At 38.5% G+C, this 21,146-nt stretch overlaps 1 pseudogene; it reads left to right on the forward strand.

Moving 5' to 3' along the window:
* Positions 1-269: 269 nt before the first annotated feature.
* On the forward strand, positions 270-19,505 carry LOC136319224 (ribosome production factor 1-like; annotated as a pseudogene).
* Positions 19,506-21,146: the final 1,641 nt, after the last annotated feature.

The following is a 21,146-nucleotide window of genomic DNA, read 5'->3' on the forward strand; positions in this document are numbered from 1 at the left end:
AAAGCAGGGACTGCAACAGGAGGTGGGCAGCAGCTCTCTCATTGGATGTACACAGTGCTTGAGGACAGTGCTCTGGATTTTGAATGAGAGACCCTGACGGGGGCAGCCCAGCTCCAGTGGAGGCACTACTTACTGTGCTGGGCAGCTGCTCCCAACTAGTCGCAGATATGCACCAAGGATGCTTGAGTCAAGCAGGGCTTTGGATGGCAGGGCAACATGCTCCTGCTTGCCCCAACAGCCCTCCTTAAAGACCAACAGCTTCAATGGACATGGCCCTGAACTGTACAGGCCTCCCTCCTACAATTGGTGGCCTTGTTGGCACCATGGGGTAAGAGGCTAGAGGTGGACCTCCAGTTAACTCCCTGGGCAACCAGCACCTGGCTGCCTAAGGTAGAAGTGTATTACCCCTTGAGTGCTCAGGAGGACAGCATTATGAAGGGCACCTCTGTAATTTCTTTCTTTACTTTTTTTTTTTTTTTTTTTTACAGGCAGAGAGAGTCAGAGAGAGAAACAGATAGAGACAGACAGACAGGAAGGAAGAGATGTAATTTCTTTATGGCCAGTAATGAGTTCTTCCATTTTATTATACATAGAACCATTAGATCCTGTTGTACAGGCCAATAAGGTTTGGCACACCCACCCGGGCGGCCTCTGGTACCAGCTACTGTGCTGTCTGTGGACAAAACTCTGGCCTGTATTCTGCCAGAGGGGAAAGATTTGCCTCTCTTGGTGCCACTGACAACTTTTTCATTTCACCCATAGCTTATACTCTGGTAATTTTATTGTAGTTGTACTGTTTCTGTTTATGCAATGCACCTCACTTCTTGCACAAGGACCATCGTGGAAGATACCTGTTGCATAGATTGCGAGGAGAGTTTGTGCAATTAGTGTATTAGCATGTGACAGCACTATTGTAAGGATATAAGTGCTTCCCATCAGGGGCAATGAGATCAGACAGTGCCCGGCCATTGAGAGGTGTGATTGGTTTCCTGATCCCTTGCCCTCCACTGCAAAAAGCAGGTTTTCCTTTCCCTTTTTTTTTTTCTTCCCTTTTCTTTCTTTTTTTGGCTTGCCTGTCTTTGTGAGCCTCCAACAAATTGGTCTGGTTCACCGACTTCCAGCTCCACAGTTCCTTTACTCTCTACCTGAATTCAATGCAAATCTGCATGGCCACAGCCACCAGCCTTACAATTTCTATAAACTAAAACTCCTTCAGTTAGCAGAAGAGTATCCTCCCCTGTTTAAAAATTTTCCCCATTGATTTGAGAGAGAGAAGGAGAGAGAGAGAGCAGCATCAACTCATTGTTTCACTTAGTTGTTCCATGTACAGCTGTGTACTCATTGATTACTTCTGCTTTGCGCCCTGACTTCCAGTTGAACCCCCAACCTCTGGTGCTTCAGGTGGATGCTTTATCCACTGAACCACCCAGCCAGGGCCATATCACTTCAATTTCAACAATTTCTAATGAAGACATATTAAAATTATTTTAAGTGGAAGATGCTATCTGAAAGTAATTTTGAAAAATGAATATTCATTGATCTTCAATCATTGGGGATTATGTATTTATTGTTTTCTCTGCTTTGTTTCAAGCATTAGAATGTGATCTTACAACAAGCTATAAAACAAACAACTCCTCCTCCCAAAAATAAAATACTAAAGAACTGCTCTTTACTTTTTCCATAACAGATTGGTAGGACTCAGTCTATTTTAGAGATTGTTCAAATTATTGGGCCACTGAGCAGCAGAATGGGTGAAGGGAGGGACGTGAGGGCTATGACAGTGCCAAGACAGACACGTCCTCTTCTACAACGTGAACCATCAAAACTCTGGTCCTCGGCCTTTAAACACTAATGGAAGGTTACCTATGGCTCATGCGGCAACACAAACAGATAATTCCTCTTGAGTCAAACAACTTCACAGTAATCGGAACACAAAAACCATTTTGTGATCACTATAAACAATAAAACATTTTTGGTCAAATAATGGCATAGAAATGTATGTTGGTCTGGATTTTTAAAACAATTGATCATGGTAATCTTTGGGAGGTCATTCTAATAATTCTTCAGAAAGCAAATTTACTTCTAAGGTATAACTATGGTAAAATTACAGGAATTAGAGGAAGTTAGTGAACACTTTCTAGTGGTCAAAATCAAATGTTTTCCTTGGCTTCAATTTTTTTTTTTTTTTAAGAGAGGCAGGGAGAGAGGGACAGAGAGACAGGAATATGGAAATGTTCCTGTATGTGCCCTAACCGGGTTTGAACTGGCAAATCTGTGCCTCTGGACGATGCTTGACCAACTGAACTATCCAGCCAGGGCTCGAATTTTTGTTTTTAATGGATAAAGTGTTGCCTTCATTATAGTAGTAAGTGGACTACAAAAATGGCTATTTCAAAAACTGTCAGCCAAGCACATTTACTGAGCACTCAATAGCTACGACCAAAATTGTATAAAGAAATAAATAAAGAAATAAATTAATTAAGTGAGCAAGCAACCAAACCATGCTATGGCTTTTATTTTTGTCCTTTAATTTGTTAGTATCAAAGCCAGTACAGCACAAGATTTGTACTTGTGGTTTCATTTCCAAAATACCTTCTTCCTAATACTTGTATCTATGAGGTGTTCCAGGAAAGAACAGTTCCTTCGTCTAAAAGATTTGGGAACTATAATTTTCTAATTTAGTTGTTTGTTGTAAGCCTCTGAAATTAGTACTTCCAAAAAGTTCTTCAGGTGATTCACATACATGCAAGTCTTAGAAATCATGAACTTAAAAGTGTTGCAGAGCAGGTAGGACTTGGGGGTTACGGGGTGGTCAGAGGGTGTAAGTACTTGACTAGTTTATGGCAACACTTTACAACACGGTTTCACAAAGGGACTGTTTCGGGCAGCTCCCCTATTCAGCAGGTTGTCCAGGGCTTCCAATTCTTATTTACCTTGCAGGATGCATATGTTCAAGCTCGGCCTGCAGAGACTCCAGGTTGTGTCCTTAGCGAATCAATTTTATTGCAATATAATCTTACGCAAATATTTAATTCTCAGCTCCACTTGCCTTGTCTGCTTCATAGCACAGAGAGAATATTCAGAAGAAAGCAACCCATTCAATACCTGGAACATGTAGGCACTCCATTTCCATCTAATTCAGAGGAAAAGCCAACAAAACCCTCTATAGCCTCTGTTCCTGCTTCCACTGCTCTGGTCTCCTCTATTCTTTTCCTTTTTGCTGGCTTCACATCGGCCTCTCTGTGGTCCCTCTAAACCTCCTGGCGCACTCATTGCACCTGTAGTGCCTCCATCTGGAGAGTACTTCCGGCAGCTACTTGTACTTCCTCCCTCAATTTTACTCTACGTTGAAACTGTTCCTTTCACTCTCTGTTCCCCTTTCCTGCACTTATGACCATCCCTGTGTTCTATATTGCATTGTATTAACTTGTATCGTATTTCTCTTTCTCACCACAATAATATAAGCCCAGGAAGGTAGAGGTTTTTGTTTTGTGATTATAGCTAATTTCTAACTATGTTAATAGTGCCTGGCAGACTGTGATGCTCAATAAATGTTTACTGAATGAATTTGTTTGTGAACAATGGTAGGCCTACCTTGGGCTATATCTAAGGAGTGGAGCATTGTCAGGACAGAGGAATCCTGGACCAGCCCTAAGTCTAGATTTGCTTTCAGATGGTCCCAGGTTTCTGACTTGAGTATTTTTTAAAGTGGACAAAATCACCACATTGTCTCTGCGAAAACCCAAGCCTCCTAAGGGATCTTTAGGAGTGGATGACTCATGGTTGTTTGCGATACCACTTTTTCCCATATCTCTCCACCTGGAATCACCCCTAGGGCTAAGGTGGCACTTGGTCTAGACGAGGGAGGAAGAACTGGGCCATGTTTCACAGCATAAATTCAGGATATCCTAGAACATCTGTTTGATGGTCAATGATATCTGATCAATAATCTTGCTGTACACTTTTTTTATTGTATTTTTCTGAAGTGAGAAGCAGGGAGGCAGAGAAACAGACTTCCGCATATGCCCAACCAGGATGCACCCAGCATGTCCACCAGGGGGCGATGCTCTGCCCATCTGGAGCGTTGCTCTGTTGCAACCAGAGCCGTTCTAGTGCCTGAGGTGGAGGCCATGGAGCCATCCTCAACACCCAGGTTAACTTTGCTCCAATGGAGCCTTGGTTGTGGGAGGGGAAGAGAGAGATAGAGAGAAAAGAGAGGGGGAAGGGTGGAGAAGCAGATGGTGCTCCTCCTGTGTGCCCTGGATGGGAATTGAACCCGAGACTTCCACACGCCGGGCCGATGCTCTACCACTGAGCCAACCAGCCAGGGCTGTACACTTCTCACTGGTAAAATTTTAGGTGTTTTTCCTGAAATTCACCCTGGTGAACTTTCCCAGTCTCCCAGGGCCCAATTCCCCGTCATGCCCTCTCTGTGACACACACACACACACACACACACACACACACACTCCCTTGACCTTTATTGTGCCTGAAGAAAGAGTCTTCCTTTCTTCTTCTGCAGACAAGAATAATCAGATGGAGAATAAAACAACCCCTATCTTTTCAACCCCATACCCCGCTTAAAAAAAAATGTTTTCCAAATGTAGTTAAAAGAAAGCAGGGAATTATTGTTTATGACAGAAATGTCAATTTTGTGAAAAAAGTGACATTTTTACCAGATGCTTCTGGTCTTGGCTGCCTAATCCATTTGCTCTCTCAACAGCTGCAAGCCCTTTGTTAGACCCCACACCTCCTCCCATGTGCTGTCTTTATCAATTGGAACTCAGTTGGTGCCTGCTGCAGGCACTATACTTTAAGCAAATAAAATAGCAGGGGTGAATCATGAACAAGATCAGTAAAAATACCCTTTCTCTATGCCTCTAAATTATAGTATCTGAGGCCTGACCTGTGGTGGTGCAGTGGATAAAGCGTCGACCTGGAAATGCTGAGGTCGCCGGTTCGAAACCCTGGGCTTGCCTGGTCAAGGCACATATGGGAGTTGATGCTTCTAGCTCCTCCCCCCTTCTCTCTGTCTCTCTCTCCTCTCTCTCCCTCTCTGTCTCTCTCCTCTCTAAAAATGAATAAATAAAAAAAAAATTATAGTATCTGTAATGCTGGTGGCTGAGGCTAGGCAGATCCACATTGGATTCGAGCAGATGGTAGAGAAAATGCAGAGCCAAAAAATTTTGGGTCATTCTCTTTTAATAGATTCTCCAAACAGTGGACAAGCAAACGGGCAGGGGAAAACTGCTTCTCAGGCAAACAAACAGCAAAAATGGCCCCTCATAGTGGCAGGCAGTCAATCGGTAATCCGCCATCCACCCTTTGCCCTTAGTGCAAGCACCCATAGACTTACATAGACTATCCACAATGTGGCGTTGCCACTTGCTTACGCACTAGTCAAGCAAAGTGCTTGCAGTTGGTAAACCAGTGAGCAAGCCTAACACAGCCGTTTTCCCCACAGTATCACAATTATACTCCTAAACACTCAAAAAGCTGAGTCAATGATTAGAAGGTAATTTGTTTTCAGTTAGAGAGTCTAAGGATATATTTTGCTTTAATTTTTACTTATTGATTTTAGCAAGAGAGGAAGGGAGAGAGAGAGAGAGAGAGAGAGAGAGAGAGAGAGAGAGAAGAACATTGAGCTGTTCCTGTATCTGCTCTGATTGGGGATCTAACCCACAACATCTGTGCTTTGGAACAGTGCTCTAATCAATCAAGCTGTCCGGCCAGGGCATCCAAGGAGAGAGAGAGAGAGAGAGAGAGAGAGAGAGAGAGAGAGGTTTTTTTTTTTTGAAGTTGGAAACAGGGAGGCAGTCAGACAGATTCCCATATGCTCCCGACCGGGATCCATCCGGCACGCCCACCAGGGGGCGATGCTCTGCCCATCTAGGGCATCACTCTGTTGCTGCCAGAGCCATTCTAGCGCCTGAGGCAGAGGCCATGGAGCCATCCTCAGCGCCCAGGCCAACTTTGCACCAATGGAGCCTTGGCTGCGGGAGGGGGAAGAGAGAGACAGAGGAAGGAGAGGGGGAGGGGTGGAGAAGCAGATGGGTTCTTCTCCTGTGTGCCCTGGCCGGGAATCAAACCCGGGACTCCTGCATGCCAGGCCGACGCTCTACCACTGAGCCAACCGGCCAGGGCCCAAGGATATTTTTGAAAAAGGCAGAAAACTAATATTTATGGAAGGCATGGATTTATGAAAGGTATGGATTATGCCATAAAAATTGGATTAGCGGCCCTGGCCGGTTGGCTCAGTGGTAGAGCGTCAGCCTGGCGTGCAGAAGTCTCGGGTTCCATTCCCAGCCAGGGCACACAGGAGAAGCGCCCATCTGCTTCTCCACCCCTCCCCCCTCTCCTTCCTCTCTGTCTCTCTCTTCCCCTCCCGCAGCCGAGGCTCCATTGGAGCAAAGATGGCCCGGGCGCTGGGGATGGCTCCTTGTCCACTGCCCCGGTGCTGCAGTGGCGCTGCAGTGGCTCTGGTTGTAACAGAGCGACGCCCCAGAGGGGCAGAGCATCGCCCCCTGGTGGGCAGAGCTTCGCCCCCTGGTGGGCGGAGCTTCGCCCCCTGGTGGATCCCCGTCGGGCGCATGCGGGAGTCTGACTGTCTCTCCCCGTTTCCAGCTTCAGAAAAATACAAAAAAAAAAAAAAAATCCAAGTAAATTATGTCACTGAGAGTAGCCATCACGTGAGTTTGTGTGCTTATAAGAGAATCTGGCATTTGCAAATAATACGTCTTGAGAATTTTTAAATTCCTATATGAAGAGGGCATTGTGTTATAAACCTTCCTCCACAACTGCTGCCGAGGTGTACTGCCGAGATGGGCTTGCCAGGGATCAGGAAGGCTCAGTCATGGGGTATGTGTTGGATTCCTGCAAGCTAGCCCCAAAAATCAAACCCAAGCACTAGAATAATCACACATTATTACATTAGAAATGTTTAGGATTGATAATGAAGAACTGTTAACTCCATTAGCCTATAACACCAGGTTAGAACTTGATTAGGTCTTTTCTTTAAAATGAGTCTTGGAGTTAATACAGCAGAGTGGTCAAAAGCAAGGGCTTTGGAGACCAACTTCCCAGGCTTGATTCCTTGGGTCTGCCACATATTTGTTGCATGGTCTTGGACATTTTCTCTCTCTGTGCCTCAGTTTCCTTCACTTTAAAATGGTGATGAGTTCACCTGCATCATGGGACTAATGTGAGCAATACAAGAACTTGTGGGATCTCAAATGTTAGCTATTTTTATTACATATCACTATGCAAATTTTCTAAACAAGTTATATTTATTTATGGACCCATTGAATTCTATCCCTGTCTCAGTTTTACTACTTACTCTATTCAACAGAACTGGGACTACACAACTTCATCCACTTTTAAATTTCAGATTTAGCCTCCAAAGAGGAAGTTTTTTCATTGACTAGAAAAGACTATGGCTCAGTTCTAGCAGCAAGAATTACATGAATACAGAACCTCCAACCTGATTGTTTTTAAAGGGACAAGACTCAAATGGCATGTGGAAGTTCTGTAATGTTGGTTTCAAAAGCAGTTCTGTTACTTTATAGTCATACCTCATAAAGGGTGATATCTTTGACTTACTTCATGAGATTTCCAACTCCATTTGTAATTTCATGAGCATATCGGGATCTGTCCAAGATGTCATGTGCTGCTCTGAATTAAACACAAGCTCTAAAGCGTTTGAAGTTTACTCCATCTGCAATTGCTATCAGAGACTCCAGGAGTTGAATCTAGCTAGCCTTTACATATGATACCAACTGAAAGAGACCAGTAATCTTTGACCGATCTCCTTCTCTAAGCGGCTTACACTCAACAGGATTTAAAGTTCTGAGAGACTGTTTTAAACTTCCTCAACCCTTAGTTTACTTTAGCACACAGTGAAAGAACCAGGCAAAGACAAGGTGGTTAAATATTTTCTTCATACAGAGGTATGTCTCAGTTTCATGTTTCCACAGCAATTATATTAGTAACTAAAGTTTCATAAAACCTATACAAAAGCTTGCAATTCTCTAGAATAATAATATCCCTTTACTCATACACTACTATTAAGGCATACTTCATAGTATGCATATTTGCAGGTATTTGCTGCATGGTCTTGGACATACCTGCATACTCATAATTGCAGGTATTTTTGCAATTAAAAAATATTCACTGGCATGACCAATTTTCTTTACTCCACAAGATTCTCTGGTCTCCAAAGGGAGCTAAAAGGATGCAGATGTGACAGTTGTTGCTGCATTTTGGTTCTTTGGTTGCAATATGTATAACTGTAAAAGAAGAAATTTTCCATTGACATTTTCTGGTCTCTTATTTTAATTCCTTTCTCTAACTTTTGCATCTCCTCCTCTGGCCCTTTTATTGTAAAGTTCCTTTCTCTCTCCTTGTCCTTGATCTGATCTGTCTGTTTCTTTTGCTTCCCATAAGGTAGGAGTTTAGACTTCTTGGTATTGTTCACAGTGCCCAGAGCAGTGTCCTCAAAACTCATGGGTGCACAATAATTATTTCTCTAAATGAATTTAAACTATTTCTCAATATGCTGCTAATGACCAATATTAGCTCTTTAGGGTGGTGGCAGGGTAGTTTACAGACTCCACAAACTCTTACTTTAGGAATATTTTCATTTGAACTGAGAATTATTAAAGACAAAATGTCTAACAAGGAGGAATGAATTCTGTCAGCAGAACCTCAGGCCTAGTCATGAGCCAGTGAGGAGAAAAAATTAAAGTCTGGATGGAGGAGACCTTTCTTGAAATCTCTTAGTTATTCCTTGAGTATGTAGTAAATTGTGTGCATGCTTGCATGTGCACGAGAGAGAAAGAGAGAGAGAGAGAGAGAGAGAGAGAGAGAGGTAAATGCATCTTTTAATAACAAAAAAAGACATTTCCATTTGGGGGTCTTAAAAAGCTTATATACTTCTAGGAACTCTATTTTATTTGCTGGAACAAAACCATTGAATCCAAATTTCAGCTTTCTATATAGTTTAAATAAAAAATGTTGAAATAATCTGATTTTTTGTATGGAAGCTATGGAAGTTGAGGCTTTATGAAGAATGCTGTTATAGCCTTTTAAAAAATGTCTCTTTTGTTTGCGGACAGAATTATAACCACTAAAACATGAATTCCACTGAATTTTCTTTAATATTATTTTACATGAGGAATATAACTGAGTCTATCTTGTATTATAGAAAAGAAATGCAAATGTTTTCTAATGTAGTGATAAAATATGGTTGTTAAATTCCAATGTACAGTATATCTTTTAACCTGAATAAGAAAGATCAGCTCCAGAAAGAATAAGACCTTATTTCAAAATGGTAGTTTAGGATCTTATTTATATAGAAGATTTTCTGAAGTAACTCTATTAAGGGAATGATTTCATTTGGTCTCACTTTCAATAATGAAACTACAAAAAAGTGTCCACAACATGGTATATAATGTGCTTCCATTAGAGCCTTATTTTCTTGTCAGTATTTTTGCTTAAAGCCTAATCTTTTGATGCAACAGAGGCTTCAAATTAAATCAGAGACTTTTGCTTTCATTTTCTTACTTTAACATGACACTTATTTCTAGCTCTAAAGTGATTGCCAAGAAAATGCTTAACTCCTCTACACTGGCTGTTTAAAGTGCCACAGCAGATTTGACTCTTAAATCCCATCCATGGTTAAGTTCACCTTGATGTGCATTTGAAGTAGGTGCTTTGTATTTAAAAATGAAAACTGCAAAACTTTTAGTGTTTCATGGTTTTTGATTCTATGTCAGTTGTTTTCCTTTAATAGTAGAAGAATTAAAGATATTAAAAATTTGCTGTTAGAGCATGTAATTGTGACCTCCCATCTCTCCTTTTTCTGGAAATGAAAGGAATGTTGAAAGTGTTTCTATTTTATAATGTAGGGGGTGGCCAAGCATTTACAACTCTATATACTCCTCTAGTCAAATTCTTCTAAACCTCAGAGCTGGCCAGCAGGTTTCTCCCAGACGATTTTCATTTTCATAACATTCACATCCAATAAACTGCACAAAACATACTGTGAGAGAAAAAAGGGGGACAGGAAATGGCTCTGTTGCATGGTTATTGCATCCTATTGCCTGTGGGTTGCTTGTTATGAGTTTTAACTATGTAAATATGACGTATATGACATCAGAATTTAATCTTAAAGCTTCTATGTGGAAGATAGAGTGTGACTTTATTGTTAGGGCTAAAATCAACTGGGTGTTGACAGGTCTCAAAAGTCACCAAGTAAAAGTTTAAAAAGAAAAGGCTCAGACTGATAAGCTGTTCTTTGACTGACAACTTCAGGCTTGACTGCCACTATTGAAAACAGTTGGGTTAAAGTTTTGTGGGAAAAAAACACGTTATTTTATAAGAAGCTATACTGGGAAATATAGGAAGATTTATAAGCTTATATAGCACAAATCTCAAAGAAAAAACAGGTGTGAGGTTTAGAAAATCTGGAACCTGGGAGAAAGGACATCATCCATGAATGATTTAATTAATATTATAAAAGAAATTTGTGCAAAAGAATGCTGACAAAAGAAGAAAAATAAAATATTGCTGTCTACTAGCTTTGGCTTTCAACAAATCATTTGTCAACAGCTTGTGGTGAAACAATTTGGGGGTAGGGCATAAAATGCACAAGCAAAAGATTACAATGAGAAGTAAATGCAGGAGGAAAATAATATAGTCTTCTTTTCATCTTTCTAGTAGAGTCGGAAGATGAAAATTCTGGCACTGTAAAATCCATTATGGTAACAATAAAATAAATGCATTCTAAAGTAGCCATCGATGGTTGATTGGATTGTTATACATGCATATTTTATCAAATATTATCCATAAGGAAGTATTCAATTCCTGTTGTGCCAATTACCCTACTATGTGCATCATAAACTTTTATGGCTTGTTATGGAATGTCACTTGGCTAACGATTTTTCCCTTCAAATATTGCATCATCATAGTCAGATGGAAAACATATTCTAATGTGGCAAAGTGTTAAGGAAATTTAATACTCTAGGGCTAAATGAAACTGCTATGGTTCATCTCCTGGATAAGAACAACAATTTATGAATGCAATATTCATTTCCTGAGGTGAGCACAAGCAAGGACTTCATCTGAAACCTGAAACCTAGATGTTTGGCCTCTGGTAGTTTCCTCATTTAACTCATTGATGTCATATATTAAGGCCACTGTTAAGATCACATCTGGGGAGTACTCACTTTTTCAACTTTCCTAATTACTTTTGCAGGGAACTCCTGGCATAATTGCATCTGCCAAGACCAGACCACAGAGTCTACAAGATCATCTTTCACTTTAAAAATATTGTTAAAAATGTGAAAATAATCTATTTTTTATCGTTAAAACTGATGAACAGTTTGGCATTTTAATTCAGAGAGGCATTCATTCAGAGCTAAGGTTCTAGAACAGTGCATATGTTATGTGGAGACATCATGAAATTTAAACTTAGCATGTGTATGTCTCTAAGACTAGAAAATCCAGAGATTGTCATCTTTGCAGAAAAAGAAAAAGAACAATTGCCAAGAGCCATATTTTTTTTCTTCCAAAAGCTAAAGGTCAGCACTACATATTTTAATATATTAAACATAATAAATCTAACTTACAGAGAAATCTATTTGATTCTTATCTATGAATAGTAGAGGACACAAGTAGAAGCCAATATTTTTTGAGCTTTTAATCCAATCATCTTTTCACTAAAAAAAAGCCACTCTTATTTAAGTACAAAATTCTAAGCCACACGGTTAAATGTACAGATAAATGTGTGAAAAGTTGATTGTTCATCTAAAACTTCTACAGAATCAGGAGCAAATCTTGTTCAATGAAAGAATTTGAAGATATTAGTTACCATGGACATCATAACTGGGGAAAATGAGAAGGTGGCAGAGAGAAACACTGCAAATTTTCATGCACAAAATTTCCTTACCTCCCACAAACTCATCTCCTCTATCAGGTAAACCAAAACAAAGATGCTTTGACTCTGTTAATATCCGGCATTATCAGAGTTCAGCTTTGGTGTGAAAGTTGCTACTTACTAAAGAATAAAATGAGTCTTTGGGGGCATGAAAAGAAAGGATAATAATAGGCCATTCTTCATAAAACTGAAAAAAATAAGGTGCAAGGCAGGCTCTGTTAAATAAAATTAGAATCCAAACCAATTACATGTATTGATGAAATGAGGGCCATATGGAGGAGGCAGCACAGGAAGAGAAAGATGAAAGCAAAAAAGAGAAAAGCAACCCAGCCTGTGATGGACTGAATGTTTGTGTTCCCCCCAAATTCCTATGTTGAAGCCTTAATCCCAATGCAGTGGTATTTGGAGGTGGAGCCTTTGGGAGGTAATTAGGTCACGAGAGTGGGTGCCTCATGAATGGGATTACTGCCCTTACAAGAAGAGGTTGGAGAGCTAGCTCACTCCTTTTCCATCATGTGAACATAGAGGGAAACATTATCAGTCTGGCATGTTGACCTTTGGCTTCCAGAATCCAGAACTGTGAAAAATAAGTTTCTGTTGTTTATAAGCCAAGCTAGTCTATGATACTTTGTTATAGCAGCTCATACTGAGACACATACTCCTTCCAGAAGAAGCCATGTCTATGATCTTTGGGTTGAAGTGTATCCCTCACTTATTTTCCCATTTTCTGATGAGATACTAATACTATGTTTAAAATTCCTTGCAATTCCTTGTCTTTTTCAATTCACATTAAAAATGCTTAGAATTTACTCACTTAGCAGACCTACAAAGAAGAGAACATCTTTATAAAACAATCATCGCATAATGTTTCGTCTTCACTGGAATTTGTTTTCAGGAGAATGAATCCCTTATTATCTTTACTGGCAATGCTGACAGCCTCCTCATCTTTGCATACTACAAGTGAGTCTAATTTCTGGGCTAAGAATGTATGTTCTAGGAAGATGTTCGGCATATATATAACTGCTTTTTTATTTGCTAGACTCTGACTCAGTAAAGAGGTGCAGGGCAGGCAGGGAGGAGGTGTAGAAAATGACTTGAGTTCTTACTAATGACTCACATGCTGCACCAAGCACTTTATATACTTGCATTATCTCACTCCATGCACATCACAACCCTGCCCTTCAGGTATGCGATAAGTAGCAGGTACAGCTCTCAAGAGATTATAAGACTTCAAATTTGCTCTCCTTCCACTACTCCATTCAGCTGTAAGTTCTCATGAAAATTTTCTTCTCCAATATTCTGAAGAATCTTTCTTTGAAATATTGAATGTTCAACTAATGAAGCTATAAAAGTCAAAAGAAAGCCCCATTTTCTAACAGGTGGTTAAGTGTACACTTTTCCTGTTGGAATGTTACATACAGAGTGACCTACACAGCAACTTCTGGTCAAGATGGTGGAATAGGTAGAAGCTGCCCTTCTCCCATGAGCACATCAAAATTACAACTACATTCTAGAACAATCAACCTAGATAACTATCTGAAGACTAGCTGAACAGAAGTCCTATAACTCAGGATAGAAAGAAGAAGTTGTGTTGAGACTAGTAGGAGGGGCAGAGATGTAAAACAAGCTGACCCTGTACCCACATGTGGCCATTGAGAATCTGGAAAGATATCTCAGCTACAGAGGTTCCTCCTACGGAACAAGGGTTTCTTATCCCCTCAACAGGCTCCCCAGCCCAGAACACCAGTGCCGGGAGGGGGAGCCCATAAAATATCTGGCTTTAAAAATCAGCAGGAATTCTATCTGTCCCAGTGAGATGGAAGGCTGCTGGAAACCCAGACATTCCTTGCAAGGGCTAGTTCACAAACTCTCGCTTGCAGGTACTCACCTTTGTGTCCAGTGGAGGGATGGTGATGTGGAGGGACCAGAGACATACAGGTAAAGACTGAGTTGTGTGGCTTTGGGATGAGGGCTAGAGAGATGGCTGTCATGGTCCCTGTGTTGAGCTATCCTTCTTATGTGGCTCATGGTGCTGCCTTTACTGTGTTGAGCTTTTTCATACACATTCAAATCTTAATTGGTAGGAGCCAAATGAACTTCACTAATACCACTCTGATGACTCCCTGAAACCCTGCACCACTGCAAAGGTCTTCAGGCCCCAGGCAGGTGGCAGTTGGCATCGGTGTACCCTGATACTTTTATTGAGTATCCTCAGGCCCAGGACTGGTGCTGAGTCTGAATCTGTATTGACTTGATAAATACCACTTACCTTACCTTGGTGACTCCTTGAGTCTTTGCCTCATGCCACTTTTGTACTGCCAGTGATTCTTTCAGTGGCTGAGCCTTATGGGCAATCATCAGGCAGTGATAGGTATCAAGGTGGCTTGGGCCTTTTGCTGACTTTCCCAAGGCCTGGTACTTGTAGTAGCCAACCTCAGTTCACAGTGTGGTCCCACCTATTTGCATCAATGCTCAGCATAGGCAACTATTAGCAGTGGATTTCTTTGTAGTTCCTAACAGGTAGCCCCAGACTGATCACAGGCAGCATCTGATATTGACCTGAATCACAGTCCCTCCCAAGAGGTGTCAGAACCAATACACTTGGTAGCTGGTTTTAGATCACAACAGTGCAACACCTGATTAGCCACAAGCAGCACACCCAAAGGTAGGTCTCAGCAGGCACCAGACCCTGCTGGGTAAATTCTTCTCCCTTAGGACAACTCCTGCACAGAAGTTTTGATGCTGTGGTCACAGCCAATACTCACAGCCAGCCAGCCTGAGGGTCAACCCCACCCAATGATGTGTGAACAACCATCAAATCTCAACTGCAATAGAACTGCACATATAACTCAAGCAAGGGGCACTCCTGCAGCACCCAGTTCAAGTGATCAGAGAGAGTATGCCACAAGGCCATACCAGACACCTACTACATAATGCCACCCTGCCAAGACTGGTATGCATAGCAGGTCTACAAATACATAAAAACAATACAGAAAGGTAACCAAAATGGGAAGGCAAAGAAACATGTCCAATGAAACATGTCCAATGAAAGAACAGGAGAAATCTCCAGAAAAAGAACTAAAAGAAATGGAGGTAAGCAATCTATAAGATACATAGCTGAAAACACTATGTCTAAGAGGCTTAAGGAACTTAAAGAAAAAATATATGAACTTTGTGACAATTTCAATAAAGAGATAGCATAAAAAAGGACATTGAAACATAAAAAACAGTCAGGAATGTAGAATACAATAACTAAAATGAAGACTACACCAGAAGGAATAAAAAATAATTAGATGAAACAAAAGATTGAATTGGCTATTTTGAAGACAAAGTAGCAAAAAACAACAACAAAAAACAAATCAGAACAGCAAAAAGAATGAGGATAGTTTAAGGGGCTTTTGGGACAACATAAAGCATGCCAATATTAGGGATATCAGAAAAAAAAATAAAGAGGGAAAAAATTCAGAACTTATTTGAATAAATAATGACTGAAAGTATTCCTAATCTGGTGAATAAAAACAAAACAAGTCCAAGAAGCACAGTAATTTCCAAACAAGATGAACCCAGAGAAGCCCACACCAAGACACAGCATAATTAAAGTGAGGAAGGTTAAGACAAAGAGAATCATAAAGGTAGTAATAGAAGGACAGTTCATTACCTACAAGGGAGCTCCCATAAGGCTGTCAATTGATTTCTCAACAGAAACTTTGCAGGCCAGAAAAGATTAACACAAAATATTCAAAGTGAAGAAAAGCAAGGCCTTTCAACCAAGATTATTCTACATAGCAGGGAAATCATTTCAAATTGAAGGAGAGAAAAAGAGTTTTCTAGACAAGGAAAAGCTAAAGGAGTTACACCAGTGTCACAAGAAAAGTTAAAGGGTCTTCTTTAAGAAGGAATATAAATATGAATAATAAAATAGGAATACATAAATAACACTGCGTAACAAAATTTTTGTTGCATCCACAAAAACACTTGTTCTTACCTAATTCGAGTGTGCTGATCTCAAATCTGACATTAGATTTTCTCTGTAAGCTACAGTTTTTTTGCAATTCAAGATTTTATGTTTTCATCTTATTGTAAAATTTTCAACATTTAGTTTAACATAATGAAGTAGACGTCTTCTTGGGCATCTTTGTGAAAATATAATAATTTATATAATACAGTAAATATACTGATGCACTAAAAGATATGATTGCATCAGAATTTGTCTACAATTTCAAAATAGAACATATTAAAACACTTATTTTAATCATAAAATTTGTGCAAAACTTATTTGAATTCTATTCAGGCAAAAATTTGCATTTGTAGCTCTTGCATTTGTGTACTTGTTGAGGACATTCTCGTTTGATGCTCCAGCAGTAGTCTGCTCATCACTAACAGCTCCAAGATTTTCAGGAAACTTATCAAGGTGACTGTTAAGGAAGTGAATTTTAATGATCATGTTACATGCAATTTCGCGGAAAGCCAACAGCATTTTTTGAACCAGAAGTTCATAGTTTTCTGCTTTTTTGTTGCCAAGGAAGTTTTTTGTAACTGCCACAAAAGACTGCCATACTGCTTTCTCCTCCTCATTCATCTTCCTAGCAAATTCTTCATCACGTATGAGGGTTCAAATTTGAGGTGTATCGAATACACTTGCTTTTATCTTCTCGAAAGACAAGGCAGGAAAAGCAGAAATAATATGTTGAAAGCATTTACTTTCTCTATTTAAAGCCTGAACAAACTGCTTCATTAAGTCAAGTTTGATGTGAAGTGGGGGAAAAATGATCCTGTCTCGATTAACTACAGGTTCATTCACAATATTTTGCATCCCTACTTCCAGAGCTTCACGTTTTGGCCACTCCTTCTGTGTCCAGTGTTTCTCCTGAGTTCGGCTGTCCCACAAACACAAAAAGCAAGGATACTTTGTGAAACCTCTCTGTTGTCCTAGCAGGAAATTTATCATTTTAAGATCCACACAAATGATCCAGTTATGCTCTTTATACTTCAGAAAGTTGAGGACAATTTTTATGTCATTCTTAGTAAGTCATTCAATTTGGGTTGGCTAAACTGCTAAGGGGTTAATGACTGCTTGGCATCAGAAGAGGACCCTTCATATTCTACAACCATTTCCTCATGCATCTGATCAAAATACACTTGATCACCATGTTCACTTTCTTCATCCTTAGAAGAAATAAAACCATTGAAAACTGGGACTGGGAGTGTCTCAGAGTGTGGGATAGGTCATATTGCTGAAGAAATATTAGGATATGTGATCATGTGCTGTTTTTTCTTGCCAATGCCCTTTGTATCAGACAGAAATAACAGTCACTGCTGTGGTCCTTAAGTTCACGCAAACCATGGGAATACCAAAAGGCATTCCTTTGCATTTTCTTTTTGTCCAGTCATGAAGCATTTTCTCACAATTATGACACACAATATGAGGAGCCTGATTCTTGTCTTGATCACCAAGGGGAACTTGAAAATAGGCAATATATGCACGTGTCACAAATGATGAAATATTGTGCCTTTGACGTTGAAGTATAAACAGAAAGTGTCAGGACTATTCTTACATTTATCCTACTCGAAGAAGCCATGATTCAATCTTAAAACAAAATAAGAGTATTTTTATCAGATAATAATTTTTTACATTTAAAAACAACTACAATGATGTAAAAGTGATTTGTAAAACATTGATTGCCTTGTTGTTATGTTCAATCCAAGAGTTGTTTCCCTTTAACTCCAATTTAAAAACCAATGCATGCCATTAACTGTAACAGAAAGAAATTAAAATTGCATAAAAACTGAAGCATGCACCAAAAAATGAATTTCAGATTTGGAATCAGCATTGCAGAAATATATAGAAATAGTTCTAAAACCTCATGCAACAGAAAATAAAAAATATTGTCCCCCAGTGAATTATTAATAATCAATTTAAATATAAATGGTTTAAATGCCCCAATCAAAAGACATAAGGTAGTTGAGTGAATAATAAAACAAGACCTACATATATACTGTCTACAAGAAACCTTCTCAGAATAAAAGGTATACATAGACTAAAAGTAAAAGAATGGAAAATGATATTTCTCACAAATGAAAACAATAAAAGCTGAGGTAGCATTACTTGTATCTGATATCTAGACTTTAAAACAAGGCTATAGTAAGAGACAAAGAAGTACACTACATAATGATAAAGGAAACAATTCAACAAGAGAATATAACACTTGTAAACATTTTCATATCCAACAGAGAAGTACCTAAATATGTAAAACAAATCTTGATGGATATAAAGGAAGAGATAAAAATTAATAGTCATAAAAGGGGATTTTAGTACCCCATTGACATCTATGGATAGATGTTCCAGACAGAAAATTAACAAGGAAATGGTGGGTTTAAATGACACACTAGATCACATAATTTTAATTGATATATCAGAACATTTTACCCCAAGCAGCAGAATATACATTCTTTTCAAGTTCACATGAAACATTTTCTAAGATAGAACATGTTAGTTAGGACATAAACCAAGTATTAATACATTTAAGAAGATTGGGTAGCAAACACCATAGAGAAGACTGGAGCAACAAAAAGAAAGATTGAAATGCAAAGTTGCTACCAAAGATCTCAAGAGGCTTTAGTCATTGAGGATCAGATAATGGCAAGTGGGGTCCAGCCCCCCAAAATGTCTGCCTTACCTCCAGACTTTAGCATTTTAAAGATTAAAAATAAACAGCAGTGGCACTTGATGTTCACATGGTGGAAATAGCAACAGAATGAAAAGTTGGAAGCTAAGAAAAAACTTAAAAAAGAGAGAGAGGCTCTTGGTGATAAGGTTCCACCAAAGCCTATATCCAAGACCATTGATACCAGTGAGAGTCTTATAAAACTACACTAGGCCTTAATGATAAAGAGGTTGTTTATGATAAAGCTACAGATGAATTTGCTTCTTATTTCAAAAGACAAACTTCTCCCAAGATTCTCATTGCAACATTAGATAAACCTCATGGGAGAGCAGTATGACTCTGTGAACAGCTCTCCACAGTTATACCAAACTTGCATGTTTATTACAGAAGAGGACTGGCTATGAAAAAAATTATTCCACAGTACATCTCAAGAGATTTCATAGATCTGATAGTTATTAATGAAGACTGTAAAACACCAAATGGATTAAGTAAATCATTTGCTAAATGGGCCATTTTTAAATGAGCAGTGTTTGTCTGCATAAAGAAATTGAGAGAAGATGCAAAGACCTCAAAGAACACATACCTGAAATAATTTTGAATAATTTTACAACATGGCTGGATCACTCTATTGGAGGGATGTTTGCATTTCTTTTACCTCAGAATCTTCAGTTTATTGGAAGGTAGAATATTGCCATATTCTATAATCAATGGGATAATATCTTCTTTAGATTTCACAGATACATATTCAAAAGTGAAAAAAGTGGGAATTCAGGAACTTAGACCAATTTTTACCTTAAAACTAAGATCTCTTCAAAAAGAAACCTTTGGTTCTAAATAGGGGAGAATATGAATGGGTCTGTAAACTCCAAGAAATGGATAAGAATAGAAGAAAATTCCATTTATAAAGTCGTGTAAAATATCATTGGATTTTTCTGAATAGACCTATCTAGAATTTGGGAAAGAAGACTCTTTCAAATGGCATTTACTGATTTCATACATCTTCTTTCATGTCTGGATAAATTACCAAGTGCCATTAATAACCACTCATTGTTTCTATATAAAAAATACAACTGAAAGTCATTTAAGTAAGAGTTAAAAATTTTTAAGAAGATTGAAATCATATCAAGCATCTTCTCTAATCATAATGGTATGAAACAAGAATCAATTAAAAAGAAAAAAAGAAAACAAAAAAACACACATAGACATGGAGGCAAAATAATATGTTACTAAAAATAGAATGGGTTAACATGAGATCATGGAGAAGTTGAAAGATAACTTGAAACAAATGAAAATAAGAACACAAAACCCCAAAATCTAAGACAGCAAAAACCATCTTAAAAGAAAAATTTATAGCATTATAGGCCTATCTCAAGAAATTTTTTAAAAATTAGGTAAATCTTACACCTAAAGGCTCTAAAAAAGGAACAGCAAAGTTCAAAGTAAGTAGAAAGAGAAGAATAATAAAGTTCAGAGCAGAAATAAACAAAGTAGCACCTAAGAAAACAATATAACAAATTAATAAAACCAAGAGCTGGTTCTTTGCAAAGATAAACAAGATTGATAAACTTTTAACCAGACTCATCAAGAAGAGAAGGAACCCAAATGAATAAAATCAGAAATGAAAAAGAAGTGATAACTGACACCATATAAGCACACAGAATTATCAAAAAGTACTACAAACAATTATATGCTAACAAATTGGGCAACCTGGAAGAAATGGATAAATTCCTAGAAATGTACAATCTTCTAAGATTGAATTAAGAAGAAACACAAAATCTTAACAGACCAATTACTGCTAACATAATTGAATCAGAAATCAATAAAATCCGGACAACGAAAGTCCTGGACTGGATGGCTTCACAGGTGAGTTTTACCAAACACTAAAAGAAGAATTAACATCTATCCTTCTCAAACTATTCCAAATAACTCAAGAGTAGGAAAGGCTACCAAGCTCATTTTACAAGACCAGCATTATCTTGATTCCAAAACCAGACAAAGACATTGCAAAATAAATAAATAAATAATAAAAGAAATAAAAGAAAATTATAGGCCAAATTCTGGATTAACACAGATGCAAAAATTCTAAACAAAATGTTAGCAAAACAAATCCAGCAATACATTAAAAAGATTATACACCATGATTAAGTGGGATTTATTCCTGAGATTCAATGTTGATTCATTGAAATAAGTCAATCTGCAAATTAATTAATGTAACATACCACATAAACAAAGTGAAGAATAAAAATTATATGATCATATCAATAGATGCAGAAAAGCATTTGACAAAATCCAGTGACCATTTGTTAAAAATTCTCAGCAAAATGGGAATAGAAAGAATATACCTACATAATAAAGACCATATACAATAAACCCACAGCTAATATACTCAACAAGGAAAAGCTAAAAGTATTTTTCTTAAGATCAGGTACAAGTCAGAGTTGTCCACTTTCACCACTTTTATTAACATAGTATTGGATAAAAGTCACAGCAATCAGATGAGAAGAAAAAATAAAAGACATCAAGATTGGAAAAAAAAGAAGTAAAAC

This window comes from Saccopteryx bilineata, chromosome 1, assembly GCF_036850765.1.
Source record: "Saccopteryx bilineata isolate mSacBil1 chromosome 1, mSacBil1_pri_phased_curated, whole genome shotgun sequence".
Taxonomy (NCBI): Eukaryota; Metazoa; Chordata; class Mammalia; order Chiroptera; family Emballonuridae; genus Saccopteryx; species Saccopteryx bilineata.